Source organism: Nomascus leucogenys, chromosome 15 (assembly GCF_006542625.1).
Source record: "Nomascus leucogenys isolate Asia chromosome 15, Asia_NLE_v1, whole genome shotgun sequence".
Taxonomy (NCBI): domain Eukaryota; kingdom Metazoa; phylum Chordata; class Mammalia; order Primates; family Hylobatidae; genus Nomascus; species Nomascus leucogenys.
The window spans coordinates 32,346,030-32,368,461 of record NC_044395.1 but is presented as its reverse complement, the minus strand read 5'-3'; the positions used below and the strand labels follow the sequence as shown (position 1 = coordinate 32,368,461).

The following is a 22,432-nucleotide window of genomic DNA, read 5'->3' as shown; positions in this document are numbered from 1 at the left end:
GGCCGCCACCCCGTCTAGGAAGTGAGGAGCGTCTCTGCCTGGCCACCCCGTCTGGGAAGTGAGGAGCACCTCTGCCTGGCCACCCCATCTGGGATGTGGGGAGCACCTCTGCCCGGCCGCCCCGTCTGGGAGGTCTGCCACGGAGGCCAGAAGCAATGTGGGGGCTGGATGTGGTGGCTCACGCCTGTAGTCCCAGTACTCTGGGAGGCTGAGGCGGGTTGATCACTTTAGGCTAGGAGCTCGAGACCAGCCTGGCCAACATGGAGAAACGTATGAAAAATACAACTGTCAAACCAACCAACGAACTAAGCGACAACAAAACAGGTCTACCCTGGAGTCATACTCTAATTTTTTGTTTTCCTCCCTTTCTGATCCTTTGTCCCACTTTCTTTTTCTTCCTCTTCCTTCTCCTTCTTCTTTGTCAAATAGAGGATTGAGTTATTATCATTGATCCATACAAAGTCCCTCTCTCATTTATTTTCTTTAATTCTCACCCCCCATTTCTATTCCCCGTCTTCCCATGTGCAACCTTCCTAATATGTATGATATGCATCTTTTTGTTCGTATGTACTTTTAGAAAATGTTTATTGTTTTGTGTGCAAAAATAAATAAATAAATAAATAAAATTGATTCTTTACAAAAACAAAATCATAACTCCAGGGAAAACTCAAAACCCACTCACCTTTCTCCCCACCCACAGAGCTTTGTCTTCAGATGTTTGCAGATATTGTAAAAAAACAAGGGCATTGGAAAAACAACTGTCCTAGACTTATGAGAAAGGAAAGCTTAAATAACAATCTCCCTAGACCCCAGCACCTTCACAAGGTCAGCTTTCTCTCTTCTGCGGGACAATACCCCATCGATTGATGGGGTCAGCTAATTTTCAGTTACACCCTAGATCCCACTATTTTCAGTTACACCCTATATCCCACTATTAAACTTACAGTAGAGGATTGGGAACCGAAATTCTCTTTCTTTTTTTTTTTTTGTAAGAGACAAACTCTAGCTATGTTGCACAGACTGGATTCCTGGGCTCAAGCAATCCTCCTGTCTCAGCCTCAGACTATAGACATGGGCCACAGGGCCAGCTGGGAACTGTAATACTTAATTGCCACTGGTGCAACTGTCCCTACCATCTGCTGAGAGGATCTCTCTCCCTGTCACCTCTGCTTCTATTCAAGCTATTGGAGTTTCTGGGCAACGTATTTCATTGCCCATGTATCAGGCCACTGCAACACCCTTAGGCCTTCTTAACACCCATCATGGAACTCTAATAGATTCATTGCCCAATGTTCACAACAAATCAATATGCAAAGACACATATTGGGGACAGCAGAGAAAGAGGTTTAATTGTAGGGCCACCAAACGAGGAGATGAGAGGAATCCTCAAATCCACCTCCCTGAGGAATTTGGGGTTAGGGTTTTTAAGGATTTTGGAGTAAGCCAAAGTGTGGAGATTGTTGATTGTTTGAAGGGTACAGGGTAAACTAATGACATGGGAGGTGAAGAAGCTGTATTTTCATGCTGATCCCATTCCTCTATGCTGGTCTTTAAACTGGTTGCTGGAATTCAGGGTATGAAACAAAATGTATGATTCTTATGTCAGAGATCCTGTTTGTAGGAATAATGGGGATGCAAATCAATTCTTAAACAGTCTTACAACCCTAATGTCAGCAATCCTATCCGGAGGAACAATGTGGTTACATCTGCAGATACTCAGATTCTAGTGCTATGTGCCTTTCAGCAACAAAGAAATGGGCCAAAGTGCAGCCTGATTAATGCTGAATTATAATTATATTTCTCTAGAAACAAATATGCAATGCTTGTCAACCCTGTGGGAGCGTTTTCAGTTAAGGTTTTCTAGTTTCTGAGTCCTCACCAACAAACTTTTTAGGTGGAGATGTGTTATACAATGTAAAGAGAGAGGCATTTTTATTTCCCTGGCCTTAGACTTCCTCCTTTCCCTAATGGAAATTCATCTTGATTTTAAATCCTTTGAAGAGGAAGCAACCTTTAAAGATGTCTCAACTCATCTCCCAGCCTCACATGCCAATGAGGTTGAATTGCTACTGTGTGCAGAGCCTGTAGGTATTGCCTGGAAAAGAATAAATCTTTTCTGTTAGTAGCTCGGTATGCCCTCTTACAAAATGCAGAGCAAGAAATTAAACCTGAGAAAGAAAGAAAAAAACCCTTTTTATCTAAGGAATGCAAACCCCTTTAAATTATCAGGCCCAGAGGGGTATTTATAATGTAACAGCAGTCAGGTTTCATTCACCATTGAGCTAAAGAATTACCTCTTGAAGGTATATGTGCTATATGAACTATAGACTAACTGATGCCATGTAGCCATAAGATGTCATATACCCTATAGTTCAACAACGTATAGCCAATCACTAACCAATGTATTTCTGTAAATCAGTGAGAATTCTTGGTGAACGTATTTTGTAATCACTCCCTCTCCTGATTTGTCATTTTTCTTTAAAACCTTGAGCCTTTCCTTTGTTCTCCCAAAGGCTTGCCGAGGCAACCTGGAATCAGGCTGCAATCCTCAGCCTTGGTGCAGATAAACTCTTTAATTTTGCCTCAGCTTCATCCTTTAAGATCAACAAACTTATAATAGACTGTCTTTTATAGAGGGTGTTCTTGTCTTTATTTCCTTTCTTACTCTGTAATACCTTAATCTTGCCAGTAAAGAAAGAAGGAACATTTGATTCAGACAGGAATAAAATCTATTGATTTTTACAAGATCTAAGAGCCCATAAACTCCTTTGTGGTTTTTCACCATCCCTTAGTCCCTAATCCAGCTGACATTTCTACTTCAATTTCTGCTGATACAGCCTGGGTTACAATGATTGACATCTGCTCAATTTTCTTTTCAATTCCATTGTGCCCTGACTCAAAATTTCTCTTTACATTTACATTTAGAGGGAGAAAATTAACATGAACTCATATACCTCAGGGATACCGTGAGTCCTTTTCAATGTTTTCCCAAGTCCTTAAAGTCAGCTTAGAATCTGTGTCCTTTACCCAAGGCTCCACTCTCGTTCATTATTCTGATATGATCCTTTAGTTTGTTACTGAACTAAGCAACTCGCTCTTCTAGACTCCCTCATTTTCCTAAAGGCACTAGCTCAACAGAGGCCATAAAGCCTTCCTACCTAAACTTCAGTGGGTGCAAATAACTGTTACTTATGTAGGATTGAATTGCTAGGTTGTCATATCTCAGAGCACTCGAAAGCTTGCCCCAAAATGCCTAGAGTCAATTTTGTGCATTCCACTCCCAAAAAAACTTCTACGTAAATTTCTAGGGGCAGCTAGTTATTGCCACCAATATATTCCTAATTTTGTTGCCCTTGCTAAGCTCCTATATACCCTCTTCCCAGATACTAATTCTGAGCCCATTTTCTTGGCCTGCAGATCCATAAATCTCCTCTGGAGCCTTAAATTAACATTCACATCCGCTGCTCTCAGCTAACCTGATTTTGACAGACCTTTTCGCCCATCTTGCCATGAAATAATGGGATTGCTGCAGATATTCTGAACCAATTTTTTGCCTCTCTGATACACCCTGTAGCATATTTCTCATGTCAATTGGACCCCCATGCCAATGTGTAGTAGCCACAGCTACCACCCTAATAATTGACAAAGCCAGTATATTCTGATATTACACTCCTTCATTCATCAGTATGTTCCCCATGCTGTCTGTTCGCTTACAAGTTCATAAGACACAGCACCTTTCTCCAGGTGGCAGGCCACCTATGAACAGGCCCTGTTCACCAGCTCCTCCGTCATGTTGCATTGTTGTAAGACTTTAAACCCGGCTGTTCTACTGCCCCTGCCTGATGATGGAGAGCCTCACTCCATTCGATGATTGCCCTGCAACTATAGAAAAGGTCTCAAAGCCACAAGAAGACCTCCTAGATACTCCTTTAGACAATCCAGACTTATTTCTATTTTGTAATGGCTTCTGTGAATGACATTTCCAGGAAACAGAACTGTGAAGCCATAGTTTTCCCTTGTGAAACACTTCAGGCATCCTCTTTGTCCACTGTAAAGTCAGCCCAAGCTGCTGAATGTATAGATATTGCTAGAGCTGGTGTAATGGCAAAAGGAAAAATTGCCACTATTTACCCTGACTCCAGATATGCCTTGGGCGTCTGCCACACTATTGGCAATCGGAAGTCCAGCAGATTCTTAACTTCTGCTGATAATCCTATTTCCAATGAGCATATAATTGCTGCTCTATTACAGGCTATTCACCTCCCTATTCAAATTGCTATTGCTCATTGTTCAGCTCATCCCAAGGAGACTGATACTATATCTCTAGGGAATGAGAGGGTGGAGAAGGCTACTAAGAATGCAGCCCCAAAGGACCCTCCTATTCTTTTCCACCCTTTATTAACCTGCCTTTATTGCTTACTGGTGTTATTGATTACCAAAGAATGCCCCACAATGCCAAAAACAAACAAACAAACAAACAAAAAAAAACAGCCCACAAAAGAATACAAAAGAATGTCAGATAATTATCTGGTGTATTATACATGGGGCCAATGGAGTTCCCATGGCCCCCCTTTTTTTGACTTTTTGGCTTGAAGCACTTATCTCCCTTCAGATGGGACATAGGTACAGACAGAGGATAGTTAAGGAATGAAAAGATAATTGGTTTTGCCTTGGTATTTACAAAATTTCTAACTGAATTATTCTCAGTGCACTTCTAATAAATCCCATCTAATTTTTGGAGGAGGCCAACATGCCTCAGCAAGTCCTCTAAGACATTAGGCTTCAGGCTCTTCTTACTGTTTGGTTGTTGTCTGTATGTTTAGTGGATGGATTGAATGCTATCTGACTAGATGTGCTGACACCATGACAGTGGTAAAGAAATTAATAACAGGTCAGGCGTGGTGGCTCACGCCTGTAATCCCAGCACTTTGGGAGGCTGAGGCAGGTGGATCGTTTAGGGTCAGGAGTTCGATACCAGCCTGGCCAACATGGTAGAACCCCATCTGTACAAAAACTACAAAAATTACCCTGGTCTGGTGGCGCATGCCTGTAATCCCAACACTTTGGGAGGCTGAGGCAGGTGGATCATCTGGGTCAGGAGTTCGATACCAGCCTGGCCAACATGGCAGAACCCCATCTCTACAAAAAATATGAAAATTAGCCTGGCGTGGTGGCACACACCTGTAGTCCTAGCTACTCGGGAGGGTGAGGCAGGAAACTTGAACCTGGGAGATGGAGGTTGCAGTGAGCTGAGATCGTGCCATTGCATTCCAGCCTGGGAGACAGAGCAAGACTCTGTTTCAAAAATAAATTAATCAATTAATAAATAATAAATAACAGATCATTCTTCATTTGGACATTCCATTATAGATTGCATTGGACCACTGGAACTTATTTTACAGTAGAAATAAAACAGTTGTTTGTAAAAATTCTAGGATATTCATTGAAATATCCTAGAATGAGACCCTATATCATTCTTAATCCTCAGAGCAAGTGGAATGCAAACACTGAGACACAAAAGTAACTTTAGGACAAGTCTGTCAAGAAATTGGACTTAATTGGCTGAAAGCCTCACACCTTATAAAAAAAAAATGGGCAGGGTGCACTGGCTCAACACTGTAATCCCAGCACTTTGGGAGGCTGAGCTAGGTGGATCACTTGAGGTCAGGAGTTTGAGACCAGCCTGGCCAGCATGGTGAAACCCCATCTCTACTAAACATATAAAAATTAGCTGGGCGAGGTGGTGGGCACCTGAAATCCCAGCTGCTTGGGAGGCTGAGGCAGGAGAATTGCTTGAACCCGGCAGGTGGAGGTTGCAGTGAGCTGAGATCTTGCCACTGCATTCCAGACAAGGCGAGACTCCATAAAAAAAAAAAAAAAAAAAAAGCATTACCCCTTATAAAAATCTAGAATACTCCAAATAGAAGACATGGATTAACCTCTTTTGAAATAGTGTTTGTTGCCCCATGCCTACTGGCAGCTCTAAACCTTCTATTTCTGGATTGAATGAACATTACAAGGACTTCAGTGAACAATTTGATGCTATGACTAGCTATACACAGACCCTATTATATTTAGAGCATATCATCAACAGGTAAAACGGGGATGGCTTCTGCTGACTGACAAACCTTACCATAAACCTTTTGATTGGGAAATCAGAGTACATCAAGGCTTTTAGAAGAAAACATACGCTGTCACCTAACTGGTAATGTCCTTGCAAAGTACCACTAATCACCTACACTGCTATCAAAATAAAAGAAAAATCCTCCTGGATTCGTGCAAGTCATGCCAAACCAGACCCAGATGACCACTCCCAGGGCAATTGGAAGACCGTCCCTACAGGTGACCTTTAAGTAAGGATTTCCAGAGTCAAGACCCAGGCCCAAGAAGCAAACGATATCATGAAGTAGAGAGTTTTTCCCAAGATCACAGATCAAGAAACTTTGCTTGCACCTATTAATATTTTCTTCCTCTTTTCAGCCTCTCAAATTCAATAAATATAAAAACAACAAGAGATCAGAAAACAATAAACAAACCCTCTTCCTTCGTCACAGACTAGCTATGAACAGACCTGTTCACCAATCCCTCCATCGTGTTGACTTATTGGCCTTTTATTTAAGGACTGTCAGTGGAGATTATTGTCTCAGTCTCTTCGATTGGCCCGCTGATCCTCCACTATGACCTTTTTTTGAAACTGTGTCTCTTTTTTATTAACCCGGACAGTTTTCTCAACAGGTTAAGTGCAGACCTAACTCCCCTTACACCAGTTTTCCAAACTTCGCCACATTAACTAATCTGATTGCTGGTTATGCCAGTGCCGTCCAGATTATGCAAAATAACCTAACTCATTTCTGCCAGTGCAAGTACCTGGTGGACCAACTTGGCAAATGGATGTATGACAGGGTATGGTATCCATGACCAAGAAAATAATATCACAGGGCACAGTGGCTCACAACTGTAATCCCAGCACTTTGGGAGGTTTAAGCGAGTGGAGTTCAAGACAAGCCTGGGCAACCTGGTGAGACCCCATCTCTACAAAAAAATGTAAAAAGTTAGCTGGGTGTGGTATTGTGTGCCTGTAGTCCCAGCTACTCGGGAGGCTGAGGTGGGAAGATGCTTGAGCCCAGGAGGCTGAGGCTGTCATGAGCTGTGATTATGCCACTGCGCTCCAGCCTGGGTGACAGAGTGAGACCCTGTCTCAAAGAAAAAAAGAAAAAAGAAAATAGTATCTTTCCACTTCTCCTTTTGGTGAGTTAATCTGACACAGAAAAATCTCTATGAAAGCTTAGTAAAGTCATTAAAGGGAAATTTTTTTCCTTTGTATGGAAAATAATCATGGTGCTGGACCCTTCCTGGGTGACATACCAAGGGTATGCTGGAACCAGACCTTGTGGTTTGTTCTATAGGTGGCATCTTCAACCTCTCATGAAGGTCATAGATGGTCCTGACACTGACTCTTATGATACAAGGACTTGCTAAATCACCGGATGTCATAGCTGGCCTATAAGCCAGCCCTGTGCAACCCGGGGTAGTTCAGCTATTACCCTAACTGGGCTTCCAAAAACCAAAGATTATATATGGATAGACCAAAGATGTAGATTAACTTGGTCAGATGACAAAACCACACCTTATAGCTGCCAAAGCCAAACTGCAGGACTCCTATATCAGGTATTTTGCAGCAGTTCTGCTCCTACAGACTAACAGGGACATAGGAAGATGGAGATGTGCAGATGCCAACACGACATGTGTCAAAACATAACAAACCCCAGACTGGTGGGTCACAAGTTCCACTCTAACCTCATCCATGAACAACACTGATCTTTTTATCTTATGTGGCAACAAAATATATAAGATATTCCCATCTATATGGCCAGGATGATGCAGACTTGAATACCTGATGCCTCCCATCGCCAGATACTCCACTTTAAATGCCAGTCAGATTACAAGTGTGGGCTCAATTGTTCACAAAGTAGTGCCACACAAATGTATCAGAAGTGACATTATGGAAAACCCATTTGTATATCACAATTCTAAGTTCTCTTCAGTATTGAGATCTTGTTCCTGGGCTTTGGAACTTACTTTTTGGAAAAGGCAGTTCTAAGTCTTTCCATAGTAACGGACATGAGAATGTGGAGTTCAGTATTACTATGCAAACATTGGAAGCACTCCAGTCAGAAGTTAAATTTATGCTAGAGCCCAGGAGTTCAAGGCTGCAGTGAGCTGTGATCATGCTATTTCACTCCAAAATTGTCACGGACTAGATTCACTAACAGTCAAACTAGGAGGAACTTGCTTGATCATTGGTGAAGAAAGCTGCTTCTATATAAAGAACTTAGGACAAATAGTGTTTAAATGGCACCCTTTAAAGGGCAAGACCAATATTAATCCTCTCCATCAGATAAATGAGGCTCATGATTTTAATGGACTGACCTATTTCTAGGGATGGGAGACTGGCTTAATGGGATATGATGAAATGTGCTTAGATTTGTTCTTTTCTGATGATTCATACTTGTAATTTATGTTCTTCTCTCCCTTTGCAGATCTCTTGCCACTCAGCTACTAACCCAGTTTTTCTCTCCACCGCCACCTGCTCAGCTTTTAATGTATGAAACTTCTAGGGACATTTCAGATGGGAGAAATAAAGGAGTTAAAAACATGCTGCCTCAAAATATGCTCCTCTGGCATATTGACTATTATGAAATAAAGGTACTTGAAAAACAGCAGGTGCAAGATCACTCTTTCTTTCTATCTTTGAAAGCAGGAGATGAAATTCCCATGTGAAAGGTGTCTTCCCTATACCAGAAGGAAACATTATTCTTATCATTGAGGAAGAGAAGTTGAAGCAAAATATAGGGAGGGAAATCTGTACAATCAAACCTTGTTAAACTAGCCCTTATCTTCCTAGTTTCTTTTCTACCCCGTTAAATACCCTAGATCAAGCCCTTTAACTTTGTCACATTTTCATAAGTTTTTGAATTTTTTTGTTAAATTCAGAATATAAGTGTTCAACTCTAACTGTGACTTTGGGTGCTCACTTCCTTATGAAGACTCCTGTGCTATATAACACTTGTATTAAACAAATGTGTATGCTTTTCTTCTGTTGATCTGTCTTATGTCAACTTAATTCTCAGACCCAGCTGAAAAACCCCAGGGAGTAGAGGTAAAATTTTGCTCCCTTATAGCTCTATGGCTCTAGTTTGATTCTAATTTAGTATGGATAAAAATGGGACCCCATGGTCACTTGGGGTATATGAGTATCTATGTACTTTAAGAATGGATCCCAGGATGTGGTAAGGTTTACTGATCATACATATTCATTTATTCATAAATTTCTTTCAACAGTCATTAAGGATATATTATGTGTATACTCAACTACACTGACTAGGTTACAGAGACAAATTAGACCAAGTCTTTCTCCTCAATGAGATTCTAGCCTAATGGAGGAAAACAGATACAATGAACTAGGTATAATAGTGTCATAGGTGCTATGATAGATATTTTCATAGGGGCATTGAGGCTACTAAGACTAAATGAGGAGAAGAGATGGGAGATTATGAGAGGAATGTAACCCAGAACCCCTATTTTTCTAAGAGATAGTTTAATTATTTTCTCTCTCTCTTATTTTCTCTTTCTTCCTTTCCCCTACTTCCTACTTAGCTCTTTAGAAATGCAATTATAGCCTCTCACCCACCAGGAGGCTGCCTTGAGAGATAACAGTTGAATTATAACCCAAAGTCCCGCCAGGAACTGCTCTCCCACCTGGAGAGTTTTCAGCTACCTTTACAATCTATTTCTGCCTATGAAGATGCCAACTCAACTGCCTGATAGATCAGGTACCAAGTTATCACATGGACCCTCCCTGCCTGCTTGCTTCCTCCCCTGGCTTTTAAAGTGCCCACTTTTTTCTCGAAAAGCAAAGCAATACCATTAAGACAGGAAGCCTACACTTCTTCCCCTAAACTAGCTTTGGAATAAAAGTTACTTTTTTTATACCAGAACTTGCTCTTGTTCTTTGGACTCTGCAAGCAGTGAGCAACTGAACCTGCATTTCAGTTACAAAAGAGTAGGAAAGGCTTCATGGAGAAGTTGACCTTTGAGTTGAGTCTTGAAGATGAGAAGATTCCACTAGGAGAACGGGCAATGAAAGGAAGGCCAGTAGGTGGGAGCTGATAAAACAGCACGGTGTATGAAGAGTCAGCCTGGTTCACACTTGTCTTGAGTGCAGTATCCACAAGTACTATATCATTAAGAACCTTAGCTACCATGCAAGGGAATTTTAAAGTATTGCATCCTAAGCAGGCTTGTCGTAACACTTGTGAGGTTCAGGGCAAGAGCAGAAGTACAGGTTTTTGGCTGTCTTCCTGTTTCCTCTCCTCCAACTTAAAGATCCTCACACACATCTGTGAGTAGCCCAGCCTGCATGTCTAAGCTATGTCCTATCCTCACGAAAACATCTGCCTTTTGGCCTCCTCTAAGGCTTAAGAATGAGCCTTGGCAGCCTGGTTGCTTCATGGGTCTGGAAGCAGACTCAGATCCTTTGGGCTGGGTGTTCCAGGAGTGTTGTCTATAAGTAGGGAGGACACAGGCTCTGGGAAGAATAGCCCTTTGGACCCATAGAGACTCCTGTCCTGAGTGAGGGGGGAGGTGGTTATAGGAGGGCCAGAGTGGGGCTATCTAAATTTTAGTGGGGTAGCAAACTTTTTCCGTGAAGGAGTAGCTAGTAAATAATTTAGGCTTTGAAGGCCAGATATGGCCACCATTGGATGTTCCTGTTTTGTTTTGGTTGCAGGCATTAAAAAATACAAAATCCATTCTTAGCTTGAGGGCCGTACAATATTAGGCTGCAGGTTGGATTTGGCCAGGGGTCATAATTTGTATGACATGCAACAAGAGTAGTAGGGCATCTCTGAAGAGTGTGAAAAGGGGACTGACCGTCACTTTGTGTTTTAGAATGATCAGTTTGGCTTTGTGGAGCATATATAGAAACTGGACAAACTGGAGGCTGTTGTAATAATTCAAACAGGAGATGATGAGGCCCTGACCTAACTCAGCAGCAATGGGACTGGAGAAGATAGTGAATTAAGAACATTTTAAAGGAATTAGTGACTTAAGAACATTTTAAAGGAATTAGTGACTTTGGGTTTTTGATCAAAGCAACTGGGTCATGATTCTAATCACTGAGATGGTGACATCAAAGGGCAGGGTAGCATGAGCTAATAGGTTCTGTTTTTAGTATCTGGTTCTTGATTTTTATGTAGGAGACTCAAGGGGATGTCCAGTAGATTCTCATACATACAAGTTGCTATTCTGTAGTGAGGGCAGGGCTGAAGATACAGATTTGAGAGTCACAAGAAGACACACAGCCACCCCAGAGCATTTGAAAGGTGAAACTGAAGAGGTGAAACTCCTTGCGTCCTACAAGTGTCTTGTTCTTGAGATGAACCAGATCAAGACAGGGCAAGAGAGGAGATACTGAAGCCCAACCCTGAAAACCTGGCCCAGCTTCTGGGGCTGACAATCAAGGCTGAGGCTGGTGAGCAGTGTGGTGTGAGAGGCTGAAGCATGGTTGGAGTGTGGCCAAAATAAATCTGGAAGGGTGACCAAGGAATGGTCAGCAGAGAAATCTTTCCTCCGGGGGTAGTCTCTCAACTACTAGATCTACGCCCTGAATTAGGAATCTCCTGTATTATAATGTTTGACTCTAAGTCTGAAAGCTCAAGTGTGAGAGAAGCATAATGTTTATGACTTATGAATCCACCTAATTTTGACTCTAAGCTGCCATGCATTAGGCTGGTAGGAAGGTGAACGTAAATCACTCCAGTAGGTTTGGGTCCCACCTCAGTCACACTCCCTTACTCTGCCAAGGCTCCAGAGGCCTTCCTTAGTCATTGGTCATCTCCCACATCAGTCAATGCTGATGTGCCCATTGTCTGTGTCTGCACAATACTGGCAGGTCTGGCAGCATCTGGCAGTTTCCGTGACATATTTAGGACACTGGACTATTTGGCAAAGCTCTGCAACACATTGCCTAGGGCTTTGTTTTCCTAGATGAACTGAGTACCTCCTGCCCGGAGTCTTGCTTCCTGTAGTAATGACCCAAGCAGAGAATCTACAGATTCTCTTGCTTCTAGATCTACAGATCTCTTCTCTTCAGGACCTCTAGATCTACAAAGATCTTGCTTCTAGATCTACAGATCTCTTCTCTTCAGGACCTCTAGATCTACAAAGATCTTGCTTCTAGATCTACAGATCTCTTCTCTTCAGGACCTCTAGATCTACAAAGATCTTGCTTCTAGATCTACAGATCTCTTCTCTTCAGGACCTCTAGATCTACAAAGATCTTGCTTCTAGATCTACAGATCTCTTCTCTTCGGGACCTCTAAAGTAATCTCTAGTTTGCATGGATATTTCTCCCTCTTGTTCTTTCACCATATGCTTTTATAGTTTGTCAGATTCATAACTTGAAAAACATGTTCCTCTTTCCTCCAGGAAAGGGAGGGATTACTAATTCAAAGTGAGGGAAAATATTTGCATTTCACTTTCTAGTCCATCAAAAAAAGGGAAGAAAAGCAAAAACAGTTAAGATTTTGTACTGAAATAGTGAGCATTTACACCCTGCCACATATTTGTGGAGAGGAGGATCAGCAAGTGCAAGGAAATACCCAGGAGAAGGACTTGATGAATGAGACAATTGGCAGGACATATGATGGGTCTGAGGAGTGGCTGAAGGTGATGTCTTTAAACTTGGGCTTCCCTGATTTTCAGAATGGAGCATTGCAATGAGCCTCCATTCAGGGTCCATAGATCAAACCTGAATATCCCCAGTTACCTAGTAGATAGGGCTGCAGGTGGCGGGGGTGGGGGCTGGGCATTGGTGGTATAACCTCGTATGAACTTTCCTGCTTCTAGTCAAGAAGGCTTTGGAATTCTGTTGTGGGTTGAATCTGGGTGCTGAATTTTTGCTTTAATCTGTGAATTGTTGCGGATGCCCACGGCTGAAATTAACTAACTTTAAAAAATAATTAGTCAGTTTACTTGCTTTATTTCATTTGTTCTTCAAACTACCCAGGAAGGTAAATATCACAGTTTCCATTCTGCTGATGGGAAATCTGAAACTCAGAGAGGCCAGGGGAATTTATCACAGTAATACAGCTAGTATGTGCCATCAAATCCATGTCAGTTATTGTAGGTTTATCCTAGTGGATAATTTATTTCCCAATAGTGATATTTTGAGAATGAAAGGGGCAGCTATTAATAATTATCTCAGGACTATAAGTGAAACTGGAGTTTTCCTGTGTGGTCAGTCAACTTGGCTATTTCTTTATTTGTATTAACTTTTTAAAGAACAAACTGTAATCTTCGTAATCATTTCAACTTTTAAAAATTTGCCAGGATGGCCAACGTGGCAAAACCCTGTGTCTACTAAAAATACAAAAATTAGCCATGCGTTGTGGTGCACGCCGGTAGTCCCAGCTACTCAGGAGGCTGAGGCAGGAGGATTGCTTGAACCCAGGAGGTGGAGGTTGCAATGAACTGAGATCATGCCACTGCACTCCAGCCTGGGCAACAGAGCGAGACTCTGCCAAAAAAAAAAAAAAAAAAAAAAAAAGACTTCAAACTCCTTTTATGAATCCAATATAACCCTAATATCAAAACTTGATAAGAGTAGTGCAGTAAAGTAGATTACAGATCGTTCTCACTTCTGAACATAAATGCAAGAATACTAATATGCATTAGGTAACTGAATTTGGTAATTACTAAAATAATATATCATGATTTAAAAATATAGCAATACCACAACCAGTTATAGTTAATTCTTAGGACTGCAAAGAGATAATTCTACATTTGAAAAATTTATTAATGTGATTTCCCATACTAAGAAACTAAAGAAAGAAATACTTAGAACATTTCAACACAGCATAAAAAGCATTCCATAAGGTGCTATATTTATTTACAGTTTAAATTAGCAGAAAACTAGGAACAGAAAGAAATTTCCTTAATGTGATAAAAAGGTATTTACTGTTCACCTGGAAAATCTTGAAAAATGTTTGCTTTAAAATTAGGGATAATTCAAGAATACTGGCTGTGATAATGTTCTGCCTCACACTGGAGGCTCAGGCCAATGTAATAACAGAGCATAGAACACTAAGAAATATAACGATTGGATTGGAGGAAACAAAATTGTCATTTGCAAGTGTTATGACTGCTATGACCATTTACACAGAAAATTAATCAACAAACTCTTAAAAGTAACAAGAAGCTTGCGGATTGCAAGATCAATATACACAAGTCAGTAACATTTTTCAGTACTAGACATAATAAAATTAAAAAGATAATAGAAAAGAAGACACTGTCTAAACAACCACGAATCCCTGTAAAATATCAAGGACTTAATAGACAAAAACTCACAAGACTACCACAGAAGAACATTTTGAAACTCTACCAAAGGGCAAAAAGAAACCTGAATTAATAATCAGAAAAATCATCTTCATGAATGAGGCAGCAGTATTCAAGGATAACCATTTTCCCTCAATTTAGGGCAATTCCAAGCAAAATTATAGCCACCTTTAGGGAGAATGTGGCTTCTGATATTTTGAACGAACCCTCCATTGAGTAAGTCTTGATAGAGGGCAGAGCCCTGCCTCTCTCTGTGGAAGTGGGAGAAGAATCAGAACCTTCTTTCTCTCTGGAGACTAGGATATGAGTATGTAATCCTAACTTGGACATAACATTCTCCTTTCTGGAACTCTGAAGCTTGTGTGAGTGGTAGGGTGATGCAGGGATGGCAGCATCCTGGTGGTGTCCTAACCAGGCTCTCTGCAGCAGTGTAGCCTTCTCTGTTGTCAGGCCTCCCATGATTCCTGCCCATTTTCTGAGCCTGTTTCTCTAAACTTCTTTCTGATTTTGTGAGCTCTCTAATATCTTTCCCAATAAAATTCATTTCTGTATTAATTTGGAATCAGTTTCTGTTCCTTACAATCAATAACTTGGAACTGGGACTGTCTACAAAATGATTCTGAAATTCATGTAAAAGTATACATGTCCATGAGTAAATTAAGACCAGGGATTGGTCAACTTTTTCCACAAAAGACCAGATATTAAACATTTTAATCTTTGGTGGCTGGATGCAACTACCCAATTTGGCTGTTGCAGTGTTCAAAAGAAGCAAATGAGAGTAGTTTTGTTTTAATAAAACTTACTAAAATAGTTAGTGAATAGGGTTGGGCCCATGAACCCTAATTCCCTAACCCCTGCCTAAGACAATCAGAAAAAAAAAAAAAAAGAGAAAAAGAGGGGACAGCCCCTTCCCACCAGATATTCAAACATATTACTCAGCCATAGTAGGTAAACCAATGTGGTACTGGTACAGGAACATACGAATAGACCAGGGAACAGAGTAGAACCCAGAAACAGGTACATGAGAATTTGGTCTATTTTGGAGAAAAAATTAGTTTTTATGGAAAAATAAAATTAGGTTCCTACCTAAGGGAGAAATATAAAAATAAGTAAGGACTTAAATATTAAAGATTGTAACTGCTAGAAAAAAATACATAGGTCAGGCATGGTGGCCCATGCCTGTAATCCTAGCACTTTGGGAGGCTAGGTGAGAGGATTGCTTGAGCCCGGGAGTTCAAGACCAACCTGGGCAACATAATAAGACCCTGTCTCTACAGAAAATACAAAAATTTGTTGGGTGTTGTGGCATGTGGCTGTGGTCCCAGCTACTCAGGAGGCTGAGATGGGAAGATCACTTGAGCCTGGGAAGTTGAGGCAACAGGGAGCCTACACTGCACTCCAGACTGGGTGACAGAGCAAGACCCTGTCTCAACGACTAAAAATAAAACATAGAATATCTTTAGGATTTTGGAGTAGAGAAGAATTATGATCATCAGGCCAGTATTAAAATATTCTGCATTCTCTGAGGACACATCAGAGAAAGTGATTGGGTTATAAGGACAAATTCGCCTAGAGCTCAATTCTGTGTTGTTAGTTCGGGTAAGCATAGTCTTTCTTCAAAGAACCAAGGACTAGCTGAGTGTGGTTTCGTCTCTACTAAAAACAAAACAAAACAAAAAAAAGAAAGACTGGTTATTTGTTGGTGGCTGAATGATTTGTTTGTGAAAAGACAGGAAAGCCAGGCTGAACAGGAAATGGTGGTCTGGTCTTTGTGTTGACAACAATTAATAGGAAAACCCCAAGAGGCAGATTTTGGAGCCAAAAGGCAGTACGGGGCCCTGATGGATGATTCTATATGAAAATAGATTGTCCCTGAACATGGCTATCAGGGACAATCATGAGGCAAAGGACTAAGTCCAGACACAAAGTCAGATATCCAGTAATTGTTGTTTGTTTTTCTTTTCTATATGTATATGTCCTTAAGATTATCTTATTGGAGAGGCAATTATTATTATTATTTTATTTTTTCGGGACGGAATCTGGCTGTGTTGCCCAGGTTAGAGTGCAGTGGCACGATCTTGGCTCACTGCAACCTCCGCCTCCTGGGTTCAAGCGATTCTCCTGCCTCAGACTCCCGAGTAGCTGGGGTTATAGGCACATGCCACCACCTAATTTTTTAGGCTAATTTATTTTAGTATTTTTTTTCTTTTTTAATAAAGATGGGGTTTCACCATGTTGGTCAAGCTGGTCTCGAACTCCTGACCTCAGGTGATCCACCCGCCTGGCTTCCCAAAGTTTTCGGATTACAGGCATGAGCCACTGCTCCTGGAGAGGCAATTAAAAAGACTTTGGGAACTTACAAATATAGCTTCAAATGCAAGTGCTGTCACATCCCAGCCATGAGAATTTCCTAATTTATGAAATGAATAAAATAATACCTATTTTTCAGGGTTGCTGTAATGATCAGAATGTAGGTATGTAGGGTGGATTGGGGATGGCTGCACATTCTTTGTTATGTACTCACATTGAGAAACGGAGTTTAATACTTAATTGCCTTATTCAACAGGTATTTAATGGGTGCTTACTCTGTGTCATGTGCCCTTCTTGCTGCTGAACAAAGTGAATAAATTCCTTGCCTGAAAGTAATTAAGGTAATACCTTTTAATCATTGTTGGTGATGTAATGGTTATTAAGATAACCAGAATATCAGGGTTTAGCTAAAAAGACCTAATTGTCTAATATGGACACGTAAGAAATGAAGTCCAAAGGAAATCTGTCCTAACTAAATTATAATTAACATCTAAGTATTAATTGTTAACAAGCTGAATAGACACCATATAGCGATTTCAAATTTAAATTAGCCTCTATCTTACCTATTATTTTTAATTTATACCACTACCTTCTGGAAGATGTGTAAATGAAAATCCTAACTGAGTAAGTTAACACAAATAAATACCACTCATCCATTCATTCATTCAACCAATCATTCAACAAATATTTTATTTTATTTCATTTATTTATTTTTTGAGGCAGAGTAGTCTCACTCTATCACCCAGGCTGGAGTACCGTGTCATGATTTCAGCTCACTGCAACCTCCGCCTCCCAGATTCAAGCAATTCTCCTGCCTCAGCCTCCCAAGTACCTGGGACCACAGGTGTGCATCACCACGCCTGGCTAATTTTTTTTGTATTTTTAGTACAGACGGGCTTTCGCTATGTTGGCCAGGCTGGTCTCAAACTCCTGGTCTTAAGTGATCCACCCACCTTGACCAAAGTGCTGGAATTACAGGCGTGAGCCACAGCACCTGGCTTCAACAAATATTTGTTGGACAACTTTTATGTGCTAAACCGCGCTAACCATTGTTTCTCTGAACGATTCAGACATAGACTCTGCTTTTTCTGCCAAAAACTCCACTTTTCATATCAAAATTATGGTAGAGGAGGAAAAACTTGAAAAAAAGTGCTAGGTTAATCATATTTTTTATAACTGAATGATTTCTTAGATTAGTCTGGTTACTGATGACTAAAAAAGTACAATTAGGTGTTAAGTTTGAATAGAATTTCAATCCATTATTTAGGGTTCCTAAATTTTTCTATATACTGTAGTTGCTTGGTTTTATTCAGGGCTAGGGAAATTTGCTAATTTGAGAGGCAAGACAAAAAAGCCTGTCAAATGCATTTGTATTATGCCAAAGTAGTTCTCAAGGTATCTTTCAAGTGAATGTTTAGCACATACACGTGCACACAAACAAACTTGACATTCACCATCATCAATGACTAGGATGGCGAATCCACTCTTGCTTTGTAACCAAGGAAAGTCACTGCTGCATGGTCCTAACGTGCTTATCTTTATGAAGATGCCTCAGCAAAAGATGACAGGGATATAAGACTGTGTTATTCCTTTGAAGTTTAATTCATCATCCTTTGGTAATCATAACTCCATGTTTTTTACCTCCCCAATTAAAGTTCCAAAAGGCAACAGTAGGTCACAGCAGCCCCTTAGTTGGAGATTACGCTCAGGTGCAATTTACTCTCCTCCGTATGCTTGCTAGTAACCAAAAGAGTAACAGTTTCACACACCAAGAATGATCAGTGAGTCAGTGGCCAGGGTTCACGTTGCATGCAGCCTTCTATACTTGTAGGAAATACAGACTTTACCTTTAAAGAAACTACTGTGGTCACCAGGGTCATGGTCTTTAGATTCACGTCATCTGGAGTGTAAAGCACTAGATCTGAATTCCCTTTTTGTTGATTGGGGCATTGACAATTGAACTGTAATGACAAAGTAGGTATAAACTAGAACGTATCTTTGCTGATCCATACAGCATTTTTGTGGTAGCAACTATTCTTTTGGTTAGAATTAATACATCTCTCCTGGTTTGAATGATAGTCTCCTGAAGTTGATGAAACTTAGTGGTTTCATAAGAGAAAGGGTGCCCTCATGTGGCGGTTTAGAAACATAACAGCAAATTCTTTGGCATTCCCGGCTTCAAGGAGGAGGTGTGTATTGCCTCATTTTAACTGTGGTTGTGTTTCTGATTACTTTTATCAGTAGAGTATGGCAGAAGTGAGGCTATATGACTTCTATGGCTAGATCTTAAAAGTCATACAGCCTCCATGGTGGAGAAGATGCCACGAGCAGGCAATATGGTTGACAGTCCCAGCTGAGCCCAGATTTCCAATTATCTCCAGTAACGGAGCAGACGTGTGATTGAAGCCATCCCAGCCCCTCCCAACCAGCCCGTGGGCCCCACAGAACAAAAGGATCACCTAGGGCAGCCTTGCCTGAACTCCTGGCCTACAAAATCATGAGATACAATAAAACGATTGTTGTTTTGAGCTACGGTTTCGGGTTCTTTTTATGCAATGTTAGATAACTGGACACCCCTTCTGTTAATTAAAGTTCTCTAAAAGCTGATACCAAGAGGATCGGATTCGACATAAAAGAGGTTTTTGGGGAAACACCTGTGAAGGATAACGGGTGAAGGAGTGGACTAGGTAGGGAGAGCTTTCAGACTCTGATGCAGGTCTGGAATCTGAAGGAAGAAAGATTAGGCAAGAAGAGTCTTAGGCTATCTCACAAGAAAATAAAGTTTTTCCAGGCTGTGGTGCTGGAGGGGAGGTTCTCAAACCTGTTAGAAAGAGTCTGCTCATCCCAAACACTTTATATCAAACTGGAGTTTTGGACCTGTGTGCGGCATGCTGGAATTGATAGAATGTAGCTTAGAAACTCATGAAAACAACTTACAGAATCCCACGCCGGGCGCGGTGGCTCACGCCTGTAGTCCCAGCACTTTGGGAGGCTGAGGTAGGCATTATCACCTGAGGTTGGGAGTTTGAGACCAGCCTGACCAACATGGAGAAAACCTGCTTCTACTAAAAATACAAAATTAGCCGGGTTTGGTGGCACGTGCCTGTAATCCCAGCTACTCAGGAGGCTGAAGCAGGAAAATAGCTTGAACCTGGGAGGCAGAGGTTGCATGAGCTGAGATCGCGCCATTGCACTCCAGCCTGGGCAACAAGAGCGAAACTCCGTCTCAAAAAACAAACAAACAAAAAAACAACTTATAGAATCCCAGTGTTAGGACTTTCTCCCTCTCACATTGTATATCATCTATTATGACTCTGAAAATGTATTTTTTTTTTTTTTTTTTTTGAGACGGAGTCTTGTTCTGTCACCCAGGCTGGAATGCAGTGGTGGTGCAATCTCGGCTCACTGCAACTTCCGCCTCCTGGGTTCAAGCAATTCTCCTGCCTCAGCCTCCCAAGTATCTGTGATTACAGGTGTGCCCCACCATGCCTGGCTAATTTTTGTATTTTTAGTAGAGTTGGGGTTTTGCCATGTTGGCCAGGCTGATCTCGAACTCCTGACCGCAAGTGATTCACCCCCCCACTTGGCCTCCCAAAGTGAGGTGATTACAGGTGTGAGCCACTGCGCCCAGCCAAAATGTGTTATAGTTATTTTTTACATAGCCATGTTATTCATCAGACTTTGATATTCTTGAAGGCAGGATCTGTGTGTTTTGTATCTTTGTATCCTTCTTCATTCCCCAAGTTCCTGGCTCAATGAATGCTTGTTGAATGACTAAGAATAATAGTGAAATCACATTCCCTGTGTGGTTCTCAGAACAAATTGTAATTCTCTGTATTTATTTATAAGGACTTCATTGTTGATGAAATATCTGAATATTAATTATGTCTTCTAAAAGTATGTTGTAAACAGACTTGTAAATAATAGTGAAGAAAATCACATGAAAGGAGGAATTTCTCTTTAATGGTACTTTGCTATCTTAGTAAATAGTTTTTATAGTCTTGTCTGCTAGCACTGCTCTCCCACCATTTTCTGACAGGATTATGGATAGGAGAATTCATAACTCACTAGACTGACGTTTGAGTTGACTTCCTAGAGAATACATTTGATCTTGTAAGTTCTGTACCTAAAGCCTTCCTTGTCACTGTATCCTATTGTGATGGTTCCCAGATTTTTGGATTTCGTGGATTAATATCATTTTTTAAAAACTGGGATGCTGACACTTATTTTGTAAAGCAAGAACATCAAAAATAATCTATGGCCTGTTATTACCATCATTTTACAAAAGAAAGGCTATGTTCGTAACAAAAGGAGGATATCTCAGAATTTTAAAATGGAACGGACAGAGACAGATTACAGAGTTAGTAAATTATCCTTACTGTTTCTCATTCCTTTGCAGTTTGGTACCAGCTTGTGTACCTGAACTATTGGCTGTAAATTAGAATTTCAGCTTATTTAAGGCTTTCCTAGTTGTCCAGCAGCTGCCATTTTCCAGGGGCTGGGAAGGAGGAATGAGAATGTCCTGGGGACAATGCTTTTTTTTTTTTTTTTGAGATGAAGTTTCATTCTTGTTGCCTAGGCTGGTGGGCTGTAGTTCAACAGCGTGATCTCGGCTCACTGCAACCTCCGCCTCCCAGGTTCCAGCCATCCTCCTGCCTCAGCCTCCCAAGTAGCTGGGATTACAGGTGCCTGCCACCAAGCCTGGCTAATTTTTGTCTTTTTAGTAGAGACGGGGTTTTGCCATGTTGGTCAGTCTGGTCTCAAACTCCTGACCTCAGGTGATCTGCCTGCCTTGGCCTCCCAAAGTGCTGGGATTACAGGCGTGAGTCACTGCGTGCAGCCAATGCTTCATTTTTACAGAGGCAACAGAGGAGTTGCACACTTTACGTCTGCTTACATTCTGTTGGCCTGGACTTGATTGGAGGAACAGACCAGTGAGGCTGGGGAATTCTGGTCTGTAGCTTTTGGCCATGTATTTAGCTAAAACTTGGTGTTTCTATTTTTGAAAGGAAGAGGAGAATGGATACTGGAGGAAATAGTGATCCATCACAGCCCACTCCTTTGGCCCTCCATGTAGCCAGGCTCACCTTTTTTTTCTCAGCAGTGGAGCATAATCACCACATACCAACAACCCAAAGTCCTGTCTGGGTGCTGCATCCATCCCCAAGTCCAGGATCTCTGGGTGATGTGCTGTCCTCTCCGTCAAGTGACAGGGTGGCTCTTGCCTCCCACACCTGCATCCAGTACGTAATGATGTTGTAGAATGGTTTATCTGCAATAAAATCTCTCTTTCACAAATGGAAAATTGGGAAATGGGAAATGAGCAGGACTCAATGGTTTATAACAATGCCTAAATTCTAATGGCAGAAAAACAGACTCCTTACCCTGGCAATGGAATACATTCTTGGTTAGAACTTGTTCCATTTTCTGTGAGCAATTCTTTGTCTATTGTCCTTTACTCATTATTCTCTACTTTTTGCAAGTGTTAGAAGTATGTGCTTGTAGAAGGCTGTTCAGATTTTATAGGCTTCTTCCTGCTGGTGCAAGATAGGTGTGCCTGATCTATTTGCTATATGCATTATTTAGAATAGGCTACAGACCCCAGGACATAATGATTTAAAGAAAAGATAGTTCATTTCATTTTTACAGAAGAGCTCTGTGCCGGAGTTTCATACCAGCAGTGGCCCTGCTCCATGCAGTCCTTTGAGGACTAATATCAGTAGAG

At 41.2% G+C, this 22,432-nt stretch overlaps 1 long non-coding RNA gene across 1 annotated transcript in view; it reads left to right on the top strand.

Annotated features, from left to right (window-relative positions):
- Nucleotides 1-22,012, top strand: part of LOC115830486 — a 33,644-nt gene extending 11,632 nt beyond the window's left edge. The window contains exons 2-3 of the long non-coding RNA XR_004026038.1: nt 16,964-17,048; nt 21,717-22,012. This is a non-coding gene — a long non-coding RNA (uncharacterized LOC115830486). The remainder of the gene's footprint in view (nt 1-16,963; nt 17,049-21,716) is intronic.
- Nucleotides 22,013-22,432: the final 420 nt, after the last annotated feature.